This window comes from Acinonyx jubatus, chromosome D1 (genome assembly GCF_027475565.1).
Source record: "Acinonyx jubatus isolate Ajub_Pintada_27869175 chromosome D1, VMU_Ajub_asm_v1.0, whole genome shotgun sequence".
NCBI lineage: Eukaryota > Metazoa > Chordata > Mammalia > Carnivora > Felidae > Acinonyx > Acinonyx jubatus.
Genome location: NC_069390.1, coordinates 57,490,293 through 57,508,989, shown reverse-complemented (window position 1 = coordinate 57,508,989; position 18,697 = coordinate 57,490,293). Strand labels below are relative to the sequence as shown.

The following is an 18,697-nucleotide window of genomic DNA, read 5'->3' as shown; positions in this document are numbered from 1 at the left end:
CAGTTAAGTGTCTGACTTTTGCTCAGGTCATGATCTCGCGGGTTTTGAGTTCACACCCCACATCGAGCTCTCTGCTATCTGTACAGAGCCCACTTCCGATCCTATGTCCCCCACTCTCTCTCTCTCTCTCTGCCCCTCCCCTGCTAGATCTCTTTCTCTCTCTCTCAAAATAAATAAATAAACTTAAAAAAAAAAAAGAAGATAATACTTCGTACCCACTGGGGTGGCTGTTATCAAAAAACATAAAAATAACAAGTGTTGGAGAGGATGTGGAAACACTGGAACCCTTGTGCACTGTTGGTGGGAAGGTAAAATGTTGCAGCCACTGTGGCAAACAGTATTTAACACTTAAAATTTTTCATTTTTAAAATTTTAATTAAAACATATTGAAAATAGAGCGACCGTATAACCCAGCAATTCCACTAATGGGGATCTACCCAACAGAATTGATACCCGCACGCCCAAGTCCACAGCAGCACTTTTCATAGCAGCCAAGAGATGGAAGCAACTCCAGGGCCCATTGACGGATGGAGAAACAAAATATGTGACATATCCATACAACGCACTATTATCCGGCCTCCAAAAGGAAGGAAATCCTGGCACATGCTACAACATGGACGAACCTTGAAGACATTACGCTGAGTGAATAAGTCTGTATGGTTTCGCTTGTATGAGGTAACAAATTCATGAAGACAGAAAGTAGAATGCTGGTTGCCGGGGGGCTGGGGGATGAGGGAATGGGAAGTTATTGGGTAATGGGCGTGACTTTCAGTTTCATAAGATGAAAAAAGTCCTGGAGATGAGCAGTGCTGATGGTTGCATGACAGTGTGCATGGGCTTTATGCCACTGAACTCTACACTAAAAATGGTGAGGGGCACCTGGGTGGCTCCATCGGTTGGGCATCTGTCTTCGGCTCAGGTCGTGATCTCGCGGTTCCTGAGTTCGAGCCCCGCGTCGGGCTCTGTGCTGACAGCTCAGAGCCTGGAGCCTGCTTCACATTCTGTGTCTCCCCCTCTCTCCACCCCTCCCCCACTCTCACACACACACACACACACACACACACACACACACTCTCTCTCTCTCTCTCTCATTCTCTCTCAAAAATAAATAAACACAAAAAATTAAAAATTAAACAGTGGTGAAAACATGGCCACATGGGTGGCTCAGTTGAGTGACCAACTCTTGATTTGGACTCAGGTCATGATCTCAAGGTTTGCGAGTTTGAGCCCCACGTTGGGCACCACACTGATGGTGCAGAGCCTGCTTGGGATTCTCTCTCTCTCTCTCTCTCTCTCTCCCTCTCTCTGTTCCTCCCCCACTTGTGTGCATTCTCTCTCTCCCTCTCTCTCAAAATAAATAAACTGTAAAAAATGGTGAAAATATAAATTTTATGTCATGTATATTTTACCACATTTTTTTTTTAAAGAGTAAAATGCTCGAACCAGTGCCTAGTACAAAATACACATTCCAGGGGCGCCTGCGTGGCTCAGTCGGTTGAGTGCCGACTTCGGCTCAGGTCACAATCTCGCGGTCCGTGAGTTCGAGCCCCGCATCGGGCCCCTGTGCTGACAGCTCAGAGCCCGAGCCTGTTTCAGATTCTGTGTCTCCCTCTCTCTGCCCCTCCCCCGTTCATGCTCTGTCTCTCTCTGTCTCAAAAGTAAATAAACGTTAAAAAAAAAATTTTTTTTTTAAATTCAAAATACACATTCCAGAGCAGACACTAGACCCTTTTAGGTCCAAACCCTTTGCATAGCGATACTAAGCATCCCTTGCCTTTTCCACTGGGGTGATGTTTCACAGATGATGCAGCCACTGGTGCCTCCATACCAATTGGAGCTCCAAACTGTCCTAGAAATAATCATATTCTTTGCTGCCATGCCCTCGCAGGAAAACACTGCCAATATCACTCAAGAAAGCAATAAAATTATCTTATTGATGAAACAAGAAAACGTATTCAATTCATTCTTTATTGACCCTTGAATACACACCTTTTTAATATTCCTTGTGATGAAACGGAAAGTATCCTGAAGCACTTCTGCTGTAGACAGAAGCATCGTGGTTGCCTCCAGGAAAAGCATTTGTGCAACTGCTTGAACTGTGAGCTACCCTAGCCACTTTTTTCATGGAACGCTATTTTTACTCGAAAGAAAAATTGACAGGCAAATTATGGTTATGCAGACTTGAATATCTGGCAGGCATTTTCTCAAAACTGAAGAAATGAGCCTGTCATTTCAGGGTAGACTGACATAGTTTGTGGCTAAGGATAAAAATTCAAGCTTTCAAGTGAAAATTAGAATTTTGGAAGACTCGTGTTCACCACTGTAAGCTTGACAGCTTCTCAATACTGAAAGATTTCTCTGATGTGATCAGTAGTGATATTAGTGAATTCGATTTTTTAAGCTAGTGTGTGCCAAAATTTATCAGCATTTGAAAGGTAACTTGGCGAATTAATTTTTTCCCTAATGGCCACTGCATGCTGTTACAAAATCAGGCATGGGTAAAAGATGTATTTAACAGTGCAAAGGAGACCAATGGACGTTAATGGAACTGAGTAAGAAAATTTCACTGATGTGATTTCAGATTCTAATAGCAACTGACTGTTGCTGTGTCCGCAATTATTTGAAAAGGCCATTAAAATACCCCTTCTTTTCTAACTACGTATCAGCATAAGCCTCCATTTTCTTTGTCAGCTTCAAACAAAACAGCATATTGTGCTTGATCGAATGCAGAAACAGATAGGAGAATCCAGCTGTCTTTTGTTAAGCCAGGCATTAAGAAACTTGTAAATCTGTGAAACAATGCCACTCTTCACCCTCGTTTTTTTCTTTAGGAAAAGACATTTTTCATAAAGATGTTTAAACGTAGGAAGGTTGTTATTTTAAATTAATTACATGAACATTTTTAAGAGTCTGTTTTAATTTATAACACTGTAAAGGCCAATATAAACCATATAAGCAAAAGTTCTGTGGCGTCCTCAATAATTTTTAGGCGTGAAACAGTGTCTGGAGACCCACAAATTGGAGAGTCAGAGCTGTAGCGTTAGCACTTAGAACCATTGTTCTGCACCAACCCATATCAGACAGCAGGGGGCAGCAGAGGCGGTCAAATAAAGTTCTCCCCTTTGCTTCGCTTTGAAGGTATTAGGCACCTATTGGGTGTGACCCGCGCCCCCGTGCTGCTGAAGACAGGGAAGAAATCCAACAAGGAGTTCATGGTCCCGGGGGGAATGCAATTGACAATGGTGGGTCCAAGATTCCCCCTCTTACGAACATCAGGAAGTGCCGGTAAGCTGATAATGATCGCTGTTATTCCCACTGACCGGTAGGAAGGCTTGGTGGAGGGGAGGGAGTCGCAGGATGGGGGGTCAGGGAGGATCCTGAAGCTGCCCATCCTTTCAAGACTGGAGCCAAGGATCCAGCAGAATGAGAAGCAGGCCAGGTATAAATTCTTCTTTACTTGATACAGACGTTCCCCGAAGCCATCACCAATCCCTCCACCATATGAAAGGAGCCAACACAGATTTATGGCTCTCACCTTGGTCTCCCTTCCACTTTCCACGGCCACGCCCCCCAGCTTCCTGCCTGGAGGCCTGCTCCACTTGGCCCTCTCCTTGGAGGGCAGACACCTTGGCTCCTGCTTCACTGAGGCCTTCAGGCCTGATCTTCCTCACCTGCCCTGTCCCCACTCCGGTCCCCTCACCACCCGGAAGCCGGAAGTGCTGCCTCTCCTCAGACTCTGGTCGGCACCTTGTCTCTCCAGCCCACTAATTGGCTACCTCCTCTCCTGCACAGGGCTGTAGGCTTTACGTTCCCCTCCAAAAACAAAAACCCAAAGCCTCCAACTCTGCCTCCTCCCCCAGCTGCCACTCAAGCGTGCACCCTTTGCCATCGACCTGGGAAAGGCTACCCACAAAGTCTCCACATGCACACACCCCTGTTCCTGCCTCCACCTCTCCAGAGAACCACCCTCAGAACCCAGATGCTGACCCCAAGCATTCAGTCCCAATGCTCCTGGCCCACCCCCTCTCCCGCTTTATCTCTTTCCTGCTGCATCCCTGTGAACCGCACACTCCCTCCCTGGGAATGGTCCCCTCTCACCCTAAAGACTGTCCCAGGCCCAAACATCTCAGATCCTCTATCTCCCTTACCCCACATAGACACAATCAGTAGCTTGTCTCTTTCCCCCTAAATGTCCTTGACCCCCCACGCCCACCCCTGGAGCCCAGGTTCAGAACCTCACCTTTCCTTGTCCTCTGGATTCTCAAAACAGGCCCGAGCTGCCCTCTCTGCCTCAGTCTTCTCCAAAGACTGACCAGAACAAGCTCTGAAAAGCAGATCTGACATCGTCTCCTGCTTAAACTCTCCCCAGACTCCCCTCTGCTGGCAACACAGAAACCAAACTCTGTGACAAAGACCTGAGGGACAGGGCCTCCTGCCTACCTCTTCAGGCACAGGCTTTCTCGACCTTCCCGCCTTGGTACCATGGAACCGAGTAGATCTCCCCCGCCACACCATGCTGCCTCAGGCCTGGCTGACCAAGCGCTTTAGTCCTCACCACCTTTGAGGGGCCATTTTCGTCTCCATTTTACTCACGAGGAAACTGAGGCAGAGAGAAGGGAGGTGACTAGGCCAGGATGCGCCTCTGGCTCCCCAGCCCAAACATCACGCCCCAAGTGTCCCACATCCTACTTTGTCTCCAGGTCAGGTAAGTGACTTTGCTGCCTTTCCAACACCCCCATCCACTCCCCACTCAACACACACTCTTACCGCGTCCCACCATCCTTCAGGGCCGGCCAGGGTTCAGATGCTCTTCCTTCCCAGATGCCCAGACCCCCTCGGGGCCCCTCCCTGACCTCCTCTGGCAACAAATTGGGCCATACACTTGCCTTGGGTATGCCGGGGCGGGGGGGGGGGGGGGGTGGGGGGGGGTGGGGTGGGGATGTGGCCCCAGCCCCTGCAGTCCCACTATGTATTGTATGTATTGACTGATGCCACTAGAGGCTCCGAGGGCGGGGGAGGGGGAGGGGGAGGGGGCCTGCAGTTCCTGGGTGGGAGGAGGGAGGCTGGATCCCTTCCTCCTTGTTAAAGTTCTGGTGCCTCCAGGTAAAAGTCCAAACTCAAAGCCTTGCCTAATATGGCCTCTGCCTGCCCCTCCAGCACCACCTTATTTATCACTCGCAGTGGGCTTACCATGCGCCAACATCACCCTAAACTCTTACAAAATGGACTTCATTTAATCCTTATAAACAATACCCCGTGAGATAGGTACTGGTATTATCCACACTTTATAGAGGAGACAGGCACAGGGCCATGACAGAGCTCATAAAGGCAGAGCCAGTATGCGAACCCGGGCCATGTGGGTTCAGAGTCTGTGCTCTAGCTGTGCCATTGTGTGTCCTCAAGCTCTCCCTCCCCTCGTCATTGCCCTTCCCTCAAACACACCACAGTTCTCACCTGTCACCTGCCTGTTCCCACTTCTGGGCCTTTGTACTCTGGGTTCTGTCTGCCTAGACTTCTCTCCTTATCTGACAACTTCTACTTAGCCTTAGATAGCCAACTCAAATGTCACCTTTCTGCGAAACTGCCCTTGACCCCGCCCTGCCCCCCCCCCTTGCCAAAGCAGGCACCCTCCTCTGTGTTCACAGAGCACTCTGTACATATAGCCGCTGCACACAGCCCTGGGACTGGAGCACCTTGATGTCAAGGGCTGTCTCCTCCCCAGTTGTCCCATCCCTGGATGCCCAATGTGTAGTCTAGGACTTCATCCAGCTCAGGAATTATTGGTAAATGTGGGATGGGCTAGGGGTACAGACAAGACTCCATCCCTTGCCCTCTAAAAACTGACCCACAAGTAGCCCAAGAGCCAAGGGGATCAGTGTCCCCAGAAGGGCACAAAAAGCTTGCATTGTCAGCTGCTTCGATGGACAATGCTGTGCTTCCCACCGGGGGGGTCGGGCAGGCTTCTCAGTGGGTCCTTGAAGCCACGGGGGTTGCATGCGGGCAGCACGAGTTGGGGACGGATTCCAGGCTGGAGAGGCAGACAGGTAGGAAAGCAGCACGTACTGTGAGTTCAGTTGAGCCCATCAGCCCCACCAGGAGGAGGTTAGTGCAGAAGCTGCCTCGTTCTCCGTGCTGTCCCCTGCCGGCACCTAGCACAGTGCCTGCATATCATGGGTGCACCCTAATGATTTGTTGGAAGCAGATCTCACAGGGCGTACAGCCTTATACAATTTGGAGTTCCTGTTTAAGGAAAAGAATGCAGGGGCACCTAGGTGGCTCAGTCGGTTAAGCGTCCGACTTTGGCTCAGGTCGTGATCTCACGGGTCATGGGTTCGAGCCCTGCGTCGGGCCCTGTGCTGTCATCCCAGAGCCTGGATCCTGCTTTGGATTCTGTGTCTCCCTCTCTCTGCCCCTCCCCCCTCTCAAAAATAAACATAAAAAAGAAAAAGAATGCAAAATTCCTACCGTACATGGAGGCACAAAAGTGAATCTTTGCCACAAGAATAAAAAGGAACGTGTGACAGAGCTGAAGCTGCAACAGGCCCACTGTTAATCCTCCTCTGGTCATATAAGGAGGATATGACCTCCTCTGGTCACATAAGGAGGATATAAGGAGGATGCCAGGCTCTGGGATGGTGGGCATGAGACCGACAAGGTCAGCCTTCTCTGTCAGCCCCAGAGGCCCAGGTTCAGAGCCTTCCCCTGAGCCCTCGGTCACCCTCCCAGGCAAACTGCCATGCTTTGTGGGCCTCTCTGGTGGCAAAAAGGCCGGATTCTCCCAGGTCAGGAGACTTCCTCCCCGCCCCCCACCGCCCCCCCCCCCCAGCCCCGGGGAGGGTAGCCAGAGGGCGAATGTGGGTGTCTGAGAACTATTTGCTGGTCACCTCCTGGTGACCTTGGGCCCTCTTCCCCCAGGCCTCAGAGGTGATGGGGGTCTGTTCTGAAAGCCTCCTTTTCATTCTGGCATTCTGCTCATCTGAACCGCCTAGGAGGCTCTCTCAGCAGGGGCGGCCAGAGAACTGCTCTCTGAGAGCCTCATTCATTGCTCTATGTTGAGGTCTTACAAGGCCGTGGGGTGCTGGTGGGTGGGGGCGCACTGCCCACAGACATGCTCCCACAGCCCAGTGGGGCCAACTAGACACCAAATACATAATTACAGAGCCTTCAAGCCAAGAGGTCTCATACCGAAGGCAGACTTCCTGGGAGAGTCCAAGAAGGCTTCTCAGTGAGGAGACACTTGATTTGCGAGATGGAACATTCATTCAACGGTTACTCACTGAGCACCTGCTATGTGCTGGGCTCTGAAGATATAGCAGTAAAGAGGGCAGATGGGCATTTGCCCCAGAGTTTCTTCTCTTCAGTTCAGCAGGGAAGTAGAAATCACTCGGGAGAGAAAGGGAACACGGTACCCCAGGCAAGGACAATTGTGAGAGCAACCACAGGGAAGGGACAGACTGTATCCTGCTCATGGATAGAGCTGAGAGAAGTCTGGTACAAGGGGAGAGGAAAGTGATTGGAAGAGGAGGCTGGTGAGGCTGGGAGAGAGCAGTAATGGAGGCCTTGAAACACCGGACTAGATATTTAGGACCTGATCGTGCTGGCAACGGGGAGCCATATGAAGGTTCCGGGCAGTGGGAGAAGTCGAAGTTTTCTTAGCAAAAGTGCCCCCTCCCAGCCCTCCTGCCACATCCACCAATGCAAGCTTCCTGGAGACAACCTCCAAACTCCCAACCCCTGGGCTTGGCTAAGAGAGGGTGCTCCCCTGGACTTCAGCCTCGAGCTCACCCTCTTCCTTGTTCTTCCAACCAGACCGTAAGGCTGCTGCACTCTCAAGAGGGGATGGGCCAGAGCCTCAGGGTCCAGACCTCATTGAAGACTCCAACCTTCACTGTGCAGGCCCATGGCATTTGCCTCCTGTGGCTTTTAACTGTTTTCGTGCTACCTGGTTTCCCTACAAAGCTCTCTTTCCCCTATCAATGCCTGGCTTAAACATTTCCAGGCCACCCTTCTGACAACCAGTGAGTCCAGGCTGGGGCCTCGGAATAACCCTGCTGGGTTCAGGGTCATGAGCAAGACCCCAACAGAGTTCTTGGTCCTCAGAATAAAGTCTGAACTCCCTCCTGTCTGGCTCTGTCATGCTCTTGTCTTACCATCAGTTCTGCTGTTCCTTCCCTGGGAGCTGTCCAACCACTCTGAACTTGTCTTCAACAAAGGAATGTCCTCCCTAACCTCCACGGTTTTGCCCAGGCTGGCCTCTCTGCCCAGAGCACTGTCCATTCCCTGAGGTTCCCTCCTAATCTAGCTACCCCCTACTTCTGGCCTGAGCCTGCCTTTTACTCCCTCAGGGAAGCCTAGCCTAACCCTCCAGAATAGACCAGGGGTCCCCAGGAGTGTTCTTTCAGACTCCATGCCTTTACATATGCGGTTTCCTCTGCCAGGAATACCCTTCCTTCCATTTTTTGAAGTCTGGTGCCTGCCAGTCCCCGCCAAGTAGCAGCATCTTTATTTCCCTTTTACAGATGAGGAACCAGAGGCTCAGAAAGGTCAAGTAACCTGGTCACAGCCACACAGCTATGCCCTAGAAAGCGATAGTGATGAGTGGATAGAATCCTGTGCCAGCTATATGATCTTGAGAATATCACTTGGCCTCTCTGTGCTTTGGTGTCATCAGGGAAATGGGGCACCTATTGTGTGAGGCTTACTGAAAAGCCTTACTGTGCAGCCGCCATTCCTTTGCTCCCCAGGCCAATTAGTGACTTTTACATGACCCAGCAGCACATCAACCCTCATTCATTCATACATCAAAACCCTCTAACGTCTGCCCTGTGCCCTGCCCTGTGCAGTTGGCAGGGGACTCTTGGAAATAATCAGATAATCAGACACAGCTCCCCCGACCCAAGGCGCTGGGGGAGGGGAGGGCAGGGAGCCGAGCGCAAATGCTGCCTTACTCGAGGGGAGGGAGAGAGAGAAAGAGACAGAGAGATTGAGAGAGAGAGGAATTGAGACAGAGGGAGTGCGTGTGTGTGATCCTCACACACTGCTCTTGATTTAGTGTATCTATAACTGGCAAGGACGCTCCTCCTCGAAGATGGGCGCTGGGAAGGGGAAAATGTTGAAGGAAGGAAGGAAAGAAGGAAGGGAGGGGGGGAGGATGGAAGGGAGGAAGGAAGGAAGGAAGATAGGTAGGTAGGTAGATACGATCTTTATTTTCAAAAACATTTTTCACCGCTTCGTGAAATCTGAATGTTTCACGGCTTCCAATGCTCACCTCCGCGCGCTGAGCCCTTGAACTGGGGAAGGGGGAAGAGTACTGTGGAGGCGGTGTCCCACCACCCCGGAAAGCTCCCCTATCCCTGGGGACTCCGCTATCCCCGAATACCTTACCTCACCTCCACCCTGCTTCTTTTCCTACCTCCTGACCCCCCACTCCCCAACACACGGCAGCCTCCGCGCCCCCATCCCACACACAGCAGTCATCACCTCTCCCTCCATCTGGGTCCCCAGGCGACTCTGTATCCCGTTCCACTCTTTAAAACCCCCCACCCCTCCATTGTCCTCTCCCCAGCCGCAAAGTCTCCACTGTCTGCCCCGCCCTCTTCGGGGTAGAGTACACGTTCCGCAGAGCTCCGCTCTTTTCCCGTCTTCCCATTGGCTCCCGCTGTCCGACTGCGCGGGGCCGGAGGAGGGTCTCTGGGGCGCGCCCCGCCCCTTGCCAAAGGCCCGGCGGGGGGCGGGGCCTCGCTTCACCCCGCCCCGCTCGGACGGAGCCGCGCCAGCTGGCGCTCTGGCGCTGGGCGGCGCTGCCTGGGCTGGGCTCGGCTCCGGCTCCGGCTCCGGCTCCGGCTGCAGCTCTTGTGGGGGTGGGCGGCGGGGATGACAGCAGCGGGGGTGGCTGCGGCTGCCGCGCAGGGCTGAGCGAGCCGCGAGCGAGCCGGGGGAAGAGGAGGAAGTGGAGCCGTGGCCCCGAGCTCCGGAGTCAGCCGACGCGCGGAGGTCCGCCCCATTTTGCAGAGCGAGCCGAGTCCGGACCTGGGAAGACTTCTCCGCCGGGCTTCGGCCGCCGCGGCTCTGCGCGTCCTCGCCTGCGCCCTGCCCCGCCTGCCCCAGCCCGGGGTTCTGTGCCGGGACGCTCCCAGCCCCGCGATCCGGGGCGTCGCGGCTGGGACGCCCTGAGCTCCCGACCCGATCCAGTGCCCTGGGGCGGGAAGCTCCTGGCCCACCGTACTGGTCTATGGTTGCGGGCTTGTACCCTGCCTTTCTGTAGTGTGTGTCGGAGCCCCCGGACCCGGGTTAAGACGGGTGCCCACAGCCTCCCGACCGAGTGCAACGGAGCCCAGAAGCCCCCAGACTCTGGCTCCCGAGACCCAAACCTTCAGCTGCCTTCCGCCCGGTGCTTCGGACTTGGGACCGTGCGAACGCCCAGGAAACCTCGGCCCGGGTCCAAGCACCCCGTGAGGGGTCCCAAGCCTGCTGGGCAGTTGGACTGAGCCGGACCGAGCTGGTGCTGCGAGCCGAAGCTGTCACCTTTCTGCCGCCCCAGGCGAGGGCTCAGCGTTTGCCCCGAAGAAGGGATCACAGGCCACCCCACCACCACCACCCCTGCCCGGCGGCCGGCGAGAGCCGAGAGCCGAGAGCTGCAGGTGAGAGAGCCCCGGATGCCAGGCAAGGGCGGCCTTCGACCCCTACCGGGCAGCGCGGGGCCAGCTGCGGGCGTGTACCGGGCACTAGCTGGGGCTGGAGCTAGGAGAGGGCGCCTGGAAGGGAGAAAACGGGCACTTATTGAGCGCCCATTGTGTGCGGGTCCGCGCCCCACCCTTGCGCAAATGGTCCCTCATTTAAGGCTCACTACTATTCCATGAGATAAAAGGTGTTGTGCATTGTTATGGGCTCTTACAGATGGGGACGCAGAGGCTCAGCGGGGTTGAGTGACCCTGATGTTTTCACTCTGGGGGATGAGACTGGGGTGGAGGGTTAGGGTGGAGAGGGAAAGAAGTGGAGAACGAAGAAAGGAAGTGGATAGCCGCCAGGCAGGAGGTGGCGGGGAGGGGTCAAAGCAGGGCCACTGGGGCATCCAAGAGCTGATCCTGAGGCTGGGGAGGTGGCTTCCCCTGGCCGCCTTCCCTCCCACTCCACGGCCAGGTCACGTCCCAGGAAAGGTGACCCAGAGTTGAGGGTAGAGATGGGAAGCTTCCCAGTTCCACAGCTTCCCTCCCTGTGGACCCCAGACCAGGGAGCAGTGGCTCCTGGCCCCTGTGTGCCAGGCTCTGGGGTCTCTAAGACACCATGGCATCCTGAGATGCTGCTTGCTTGTTGGGAAAACTCACTCTAGAGGTCCCCAAGTCAGAGCCCATCAGAGCTGGAAGAGGTGAGGGCTCTCAGCACTCACCAGCTCCCCTCCTTCACATTAGTAATGGGACACAGGAGGCTGGGGGGGGGGGGCCTGGGGGGGGTGCCAGTTGTCCTAGGGGCTAAAGTAAGTAAGTGGTTGAGGCAGCAGTACACTTGAGAAAATCTTCCCAAAGATCTTTCAAGGTATCTGCTCCCAGTTAGCATCTTCTGGGTGGGTGGCTGGGGTTTTCTCACCCCTGATGGGAGGTCAGGGTGACCACTTATGAGGCTGCTTTGAGAGTCTGTGTGGTGGTTGCTGGGGCCCAAGACGAGCCAGCAGTCCCATAGCCTTTGGCCCAGACTGAAGGTCTGACCCCAGCTTCTCCTGGGCAAGGGAACCTGCCAGACACCTCTGGCCCAGAAGGGGAGGGGAGGGGAGGGGCTTGCTTAGGGTCTCTAGGCTGGGGCTGCCAGGGCTAGGGGCACAGTCCCAGGTGTCTGGATTCCCAGGCAGGGGCTCCTTCTGTTGCCCCCTGGGGCCATGCAGAAAGAGGGGTGTTGTGAAAGATAGCTTGGCGTGAGCTCTGTAGGTTCTTGTTCTGAGTGGGGAGGGGGAGGGGACGTGGCCTTGGTCTGAGCCCTGTGGCCTTGGCTGGGAGTAGTTAACCCCTGCTGTGCCCAGCTTCCTGGTGTCTGGGGAAACCCCCTTGGAAAGCCCCTGGGAGGTGGAGGAGGGTGGAGAGGTCAGATGAAGGCTAGAAGCTCAGTCCCTGGGGGTGGAGGGGTTGGGGGGCACCGAAAGAGAGGGTTACAGAAGGGCTTGGCATCCCCCCCCCAACTCCCATCCATGGGGATTCAAATTCTCATTATAATCCCTACATCTAAACAAAGCTCCCCTTTGATGAGATAATTTCACACCTGTGATCTCATTTCATGGTGTGGTGGAAAGAACCTGGAACCTGGAGTATGAGGCAGGATGGGGGTTGGGGGGCCACCTGGGACCTCTCAGATGCATGCATGTCTCCAAGCCTCACCTGTAAAATGGGGTCAAGGCAGGCTGTGTGTTACCTGCTCAGATAATGGGGCCATCACATCTGGCAAACTGTCAAGTGCTAAAGAGATTTTTGTGTTTGCCAGGACTGGGCTTGTTACTAATGGCTGCCATGTGGGGGAAACGGAGGCCCAGAGAGATGAAGCCACATACTTGCCCAGGGCCTTGGAGTTTAATTCAGGAACTGAGCGTCAATTCATACCAGGTGCTCTGGAAGTCACCCAGATGGAAAAGGCAGTGGGACGACTAGCTCCCAGTTGGGTGGGCTAAACAGCGCAGGCAGACAGCGCTAAGTCAGACCAGGTGGGCTGAATCTGCTCTGCTTCCCGCTGGGCACTTTACTCTGGGCCACATGCACTTTACTCAAGAGCACTGGCTTCCCTGTAAATTGGAATTTCGCTTTTACAAGGTTGTTGTGAGAATTAAATAAGATGCAAATATATAGTGCTTGGCCAGATATCTATTTCCTTCTCTATAAAGAAAGGAAGCTTGAATTTTGACCAGGAAAATTCTCAGATCTGCCTTAGATTAGAAGGTAGGCTACTGTTGCAGGCTCACAGACTGGGGTTTGCTCAGCTGGGACTCCTGTATGGGTCATGCTCCCCTGGCTGCTTCCCTGTTCCACAGCCCTCCGGAATCTGCTTCGAGACCCTGGCTAGGGGCTCCGGATTCTGACCTCCCACCCCCACCCCAGGGCTGTTGGCTTGTGGTGTTGGGAGGAGCTGGTGTTCATTCCCTCTGGCCCCTTGTCTGGCCTTCCTAGGCACAAAGGTGCAGTGAATAATTTATGGCTCCCCTCATGAAATGGGAGGCAGGCTCAGGGAAATTGCCCTGTGCTCAGCTGAACTTCTGAATCCTACCAGAGCAGGTGTGTGGTTCCTATCAGTGCTATTAGACATCTTGGATATGGAGGGAGGGGACAGCACGGGAAGAAAGTGACCTATCATCAACCATGGCTCTTTTCCTGTTGGGGGTGGGAGCAAGATAGACGTGCAGGAAACAATGAAAAGCAAGCTAGGTGTGCTAGGATCCAGTCGTGGGCCTCTGATTCCAAATGAGTGCTAGGGGCTGGCAGGGAGAGGCTTTGAGGCTGGAGTAACCCAGAAGGCTTCAGAAGGCTCTGTGGGCTGGGTCAAGAGGCAGTTTGCTATAGTGAGTAGGGGTCTTGACATCAGTTCAAAATTGAATCCTGGCTGTGCCACGTACTATGAGACAGCGAGTGAGACACCATCCTGCCAGGCTTCTGTTTCGTCCTCTGTAAAATCAGAGACCAGAGACGTTATGGGTGACTGTGAGGTGATATATGTAAAGCACATGGTACGATGGGTAGTTGGTAGAAGGGTGCTTCATTGTGAACTTGAAGCATGGGGTGGGCTAGTAGCAGGGCAGATGGGATGGTGTAGAAGGCAGAGAGGTGGGGAGAACTCTGGAGTAGGAATACTGGGGTTGGTGGGGTCAGTGAGGCATGTGGGAAAAAAGGGATGGGTGGCCAGATGGTAGAAGGCCTTGAATGCCCGACAAACTTCACACTTCAGAAAGCATACGGAGTCCTCACTGAGAACCCTCTGTGGCTCTTTCTTGACTGTAAAAGGAAGACCAGGCCCCTTTGTTGTGCATTCAAGGCCTTGCCCACCGCAGCCGCTGCACAGACCTCTGGTTTGTTGTTTCTCACAGTCTCCCGAACCTGTCACGTGCTGCCCTCTGCTTATGGGGTTCCTCTCAGCATCCCTACCATCCCTGCTTCTCTGCTCACCTCCCATTTGTGTAGGCCTAACTCAGGTCATAAATTCCCCCCAGAAACATTCCTGGATTACCTAACCCTCCGGTCACATCTCCTCTGAATTTGTAACACTTCACAGTAATAGTAATAAATAATACCTACCGCTGCATCACATTCTACAGTCAGTGAAATGTGCCTGCATACTCATTTAATAAAACTATGCTGGTGATATTAACAGTAGCTAATGCCCTTGAGTACTTCTGAACCGCTGTGCCAAGTACTTTGTAGATACTCTCATTCACAACTCTGGGAAGTAGCTCCTGTTATCACCCAGAAACTGGGGCTCAGAGAGGTACGCGGTCGTCTTGTTCAAGGTCGCACAGCTAGACAGTGGGGAGTGAGGAATCAAGCTCCTCTCAGTGGCTGAACAGGCCGCCTGTCTCCTCCACTCTACCTGAGTACCTGGAGAGCATACTTTGCATATAAAAAGCCTGGAAAGAAACTTTCTTCTCAAAGCTAAGGAAGGGCCAGGTATCCAGACCCTGGCTATGCGACTTGAGGTGAATCAGCCCCCCTCGGTGGTCCTGTTTTGCCATGTCTGTGGTGAGTGGGGTGGTGTCCGAGCCCCCGGAGCCGCAGCCTTCTGCAGTGTCCTCTGTGACTCTAGAAGGTGGAGGAGGAGACCACAGTAATCAGGGCCAGAGGATGTGGTATGACGGGCAGCTGTGATTTTTGGCCTGGCCACCGTCTGGGCCAGCAGGCTCTGTAGTTAGCTGCTGCCTCCACTGAAGGGGGTGGCGGCCTGAGCTGCTGGCAGCATGGTCATTAGCTGGGCAGAGAAGACCCTGTGATTGGGAGCCGACCGGGCCAGGCCAGGTTGGCAGGGCTAGGGCCCGGCTGGCCCAGCCACAGTGGGGTCATTGGCAGGGCACCTCCTTCTCTCCTTCCTTCGCAGCCTCCCAGGTGGTGGCAAGTCCTCACTGGGCACCAGAACTTTGTAGGCCGAGGCCGGCCCTTCTTCCTGTTGTGGTGGTCATGGGGGTAGAGCAGCGAGGATTCTAGCCACGCCTGAAGATGCCTCCTCCTAGAAGCTTCCACGACTCCTCCCAAGCAGGCAGAATCTAAGCCTCCTTCTGGGCAGATCTGCACGCTCACTCGCTGACTGTGGTCTGTGGAGAGGGGTTGTGTGGGCCCGCTTCCCTTGCCAGCCTGTCAGAACTAGATTCTCGGCCACCCCGGTCCTCCCCTCCTGACCGAGTGCCTGGCACAAAGCAGCATTCCCCTGGTTGGCAGTTCAAGCTGCCCCTTGGGCAAGCCGCTCAACCTTTGTACCTCTGCGTCCTTCCCTGTAACGTGGGGCTGATAATAATAGTGTTGTGGGGGTTCAGTGAGATGAGAGGGGTGAGGTGCCCGGCCAGACCCGGCACACAGGCAGGTACTCTGTTGGCCTGAGACCACTTGCCTGTCCCCTCAGCAGCCCTGTGAGGAAGTGGCTCGGGAAGAAGCTGATTAAAGGGTCCAGCCAGTGGTGCCAGGCGGGAGGGTGTGCCAGGTGGCAGGGAGACTTGCCGGAGGAGGACACTTTGCTGCCTGAGGAGGACTCTGTCAGAGAGCTGAGATTCCCACGCCTTCCCAGGGAGCAGGCAGCTGTCAGACACGGAAGGCTCGGAGCTAAGTTCCGGGCACGGGGCAGCACCAGGGTATCTGGGGACCTGATTCTTCTCAGGCTTCAGCAGCAGGAATGGCCCAATTGGGAGGGGCCATCTGAGTCCAGGTAGGAGATGCCCGGCAGAAAGTGAGCTCTTCTTAAAGGCAAGCAGTGTTCATTTGGTCTCTCTGTTTTCCTGTCTCTCTGTCTGGTTGTCCATGTGTATGTTTCTCTCTCAATCTCATACAGACACATGCAAAATGTAGCTTGAGGGGCGCCTGGTGGCTCAGTTGGTTGAGCGCCCAACTGTTCATTTTGGCTCAGGTCATGATCTCATGGTTCGTGAGGTCGCGTCCCAAGTTGGGCTCTGCACTGACACCGTGGAGCCTGCTCAGGATTCTCTCTCTCTCTCTCTCTCTCTCTCTCTCTCTCTCTCTCTCTCTCTCTGTCTCCCCCCTCCCTCCTCCCTCCCTCTCTGTCTCTCCCCCTCCCTCTCTCCATTTGTCTCCCTCCCCCTCTCTCTGCCTCCCTCTCTCCCTCTGTCTCCCTCCCTCTCTCTCTCCCTCCGTCTCTCTCCCCCTCCCTCTCTCTCTCCCTCCCCCTTCACCCTCTCCCATTCTCTCACTCTCAAAATAAATAAATATTTTCAAACAAATAAACAAAAAAACCCAAAATGTAGTTTGATTGGAGATTTTGGTCTATGGCGGGGAAAACAGACATTAAACAAGTAAGCACACAGATACAAAACTTCCAGATTGTGAAGAGTGAGCTCCTGGGGTGGGGCCAGTCCCATCAACGTTTAGGGATGGTGATATAGAGTCATGCTGAGACCACAGCCGAGTGCACATACTTATTAGACATGTGACTTGGGCAAGTGATTTAATCTCTCTGGGCCACAGTTTCCCTGTCTGTAAAATGGTGACAATTACAGCATCTGGTGCATAAGGTTGTAGTGAGGAGTAAATGAATTATACATGCAAAGCACTCAGAAAATACCTAGCACACAATAAGCACTCGATGCATGCCAGCTGTCATTAGCTCTGTCTCCAGCACCTAGCACGGAGTTTGGCAGAGAGCCGGTGCTCAGGAAGGGCCTATGGAATGAGTCCCAGGCTAAGGGCAGCTGCTCTGTGTAATGAATGGATGGCCTGGTAGGGAGGGGAGGGTTCAGAAGCAGCGACAACACCACATGTGACAGAATGTGGCAGGGAAGGCGTGGGGGGGTGGGGTGGGTGCGGCTGGGGTTGTCCAGTGCTGGGTGAGGAGGGTGTCAGGAAAGGCTTCCTGCAGGTGGTGTTCCCAGAGCTGAGTGTGAAGATATCACTTAACATACACATGTGTGTCTGCTGGACCCCACAGGTTTCCCTCTTCCCCCCCCCAACCACACGCTGTCTCACCATCTGTGACATTGTGCTGTGAGGGCACAAGGGAGGCAGGTAGGGAGGAAATGTGGGCTGAGGTCTGAGAGTCTCAGCCCTTCCCAGGCCTGGGACCAAATCTCCTAGAGAAAAGAACAACCAGGCCTTGCTCGCACCCAGTAGAGGTGTCTTCCAGCATTAATCCTGTAGCTTTTAGGTTTTTAAATAAGTGGACTCAGTTAAAAAAAAAAAATGCTGTGAAGAATTTGTCTCATCCTCGCACCCAAGAGGCTCCAAGAGAAAGTTTTCTTCCACTGACAAGAGCCAGGATCCCCAAGTATCTTGAAGGAGTTTGCCTCTGAGACACCCTGAAGTCAGAGATCCCTTGCTGCCTGCACTTGTGGTTGGCTGTGGGGCCTTGGGGACGTGACCTCATCCGTTGTGTTTTGCCCATTTTTGTGTCCCTCTTGTAAAATAGGCTCAGAGTAATAAACCTTTCTCCAAGAGGTGGGTAGGGAGCCTTTAGGGTAGAAGATGCTCTAGTGGGCACATCTGGGCCCATGACTCTCAAATTTTTCTGCACACTAGAATCGTTAGGGAACTTTTTTAAAATTTATTTATTTTTTAACATTTATTTATTTTTGAGACAGAGACAGAGCATGAATGGGGGAGGGTCAGAGAGAGAGGGAGACACAGAATCCGAAGCAGGCTCCAGGCTCTAAGCTGTCAGCACAGAGCCCGATGCAGGGCTCAAACTCACGGACTGCGAGATCATGACCTGAGCCAAAGTCGGATGCTCAACCGACTGAGCCACCCAGGCGCCCCAAGAATCGTTAGGGAACTTTTAATAGTCCTGCCTGGGCCGACAACCAAGGCCTCAGCAGTTTTTAAAGCTTCCTAGGTGATGTCAGCTCCCCAGGATTGACAACCACCCACCACCCTCTGTGGGATGCATCTTCAGTATCCTCAGGATGATACCTGCACAGCCCCATGATAAGGAGCGCATTGCTTCCAGGCTGCTCCCTCCTTTGGGGTACCGCTCTTCCCGGGACCTCCCCGCCTGGAGAAACAGGGGAGTGGAAAGACTTTGCAGTCTGAGAAGCCTGGGTTCCAACCCTCCTCTGCTGCCTAGCTGGGTGTCTTCTCTGAGCCTCGGTGTCCTCATTTGAAAATAGGAATAGCAATCATCTTTCTCTGAAATGGCTGTGGAGACCACACGAGGCCATGCACAGAAAGCGTCAGCACTGGTGCAGCAGAAGGTCACAGACAGTGGCAGAGCAGGGCTACACCTAGACTCTGGACTCTCCCCCCTCCCCCCCCCCCCCCCCCCCCCCGTGGTGCTCTTTCCTACTGCTGCCACCACGGAGACCGGGTCTCTTAGATGGAGGCTGGTATGGGGAGGTATCGACACCCTGTCTTGGAGCCCTTTCCTGCCCCCCTTCTGTAAGAGATAAGATAAGGCAGCAGGCATTTTGTTTTGCTGGGATTTGTTTTAATGGCCAAAGCATCTGGCCCTCCTTCACAATGAAGCTTTGTCTGAATCTGCTTGTTTTTCCAACCTGGACACCCGTTGGCACCGCCCGCTTGGGGCC

General features: G+C 53.8%; 1 protein-coding gene across 7 annotated transcripts in view; it reads left to right on the top strand.

Moving 5' to 3' along the window:
• Positions 1–9,857: 9,857 nt before the first annotated feature.
• GDPD5 (glycerophosphodiester phosphodiesterase domain containing 5) overlaps positions 9,858–18,697 on the top strand; it is an 87,486-nt gene continuing 78,646 nt past the window's right edge. For 3 of the 7 annotated variants that reach the window (XM_027039838.2, XM_027039839.2, XM_053203710.1), the window contains exon 1: positions 9,862–10,640. The gene's annotated coding sequence lies outside the window, so the exon portion shown is untranslated. Of the gene's footprint in view, positions 10,641–18,697 lie in introns of all 7 variants that reach the window. The other 4 variants (XM_027039844.2, XM_015075548.3, XM_027039845.2 and 1 more) reach the window with 4 other exon arrangements.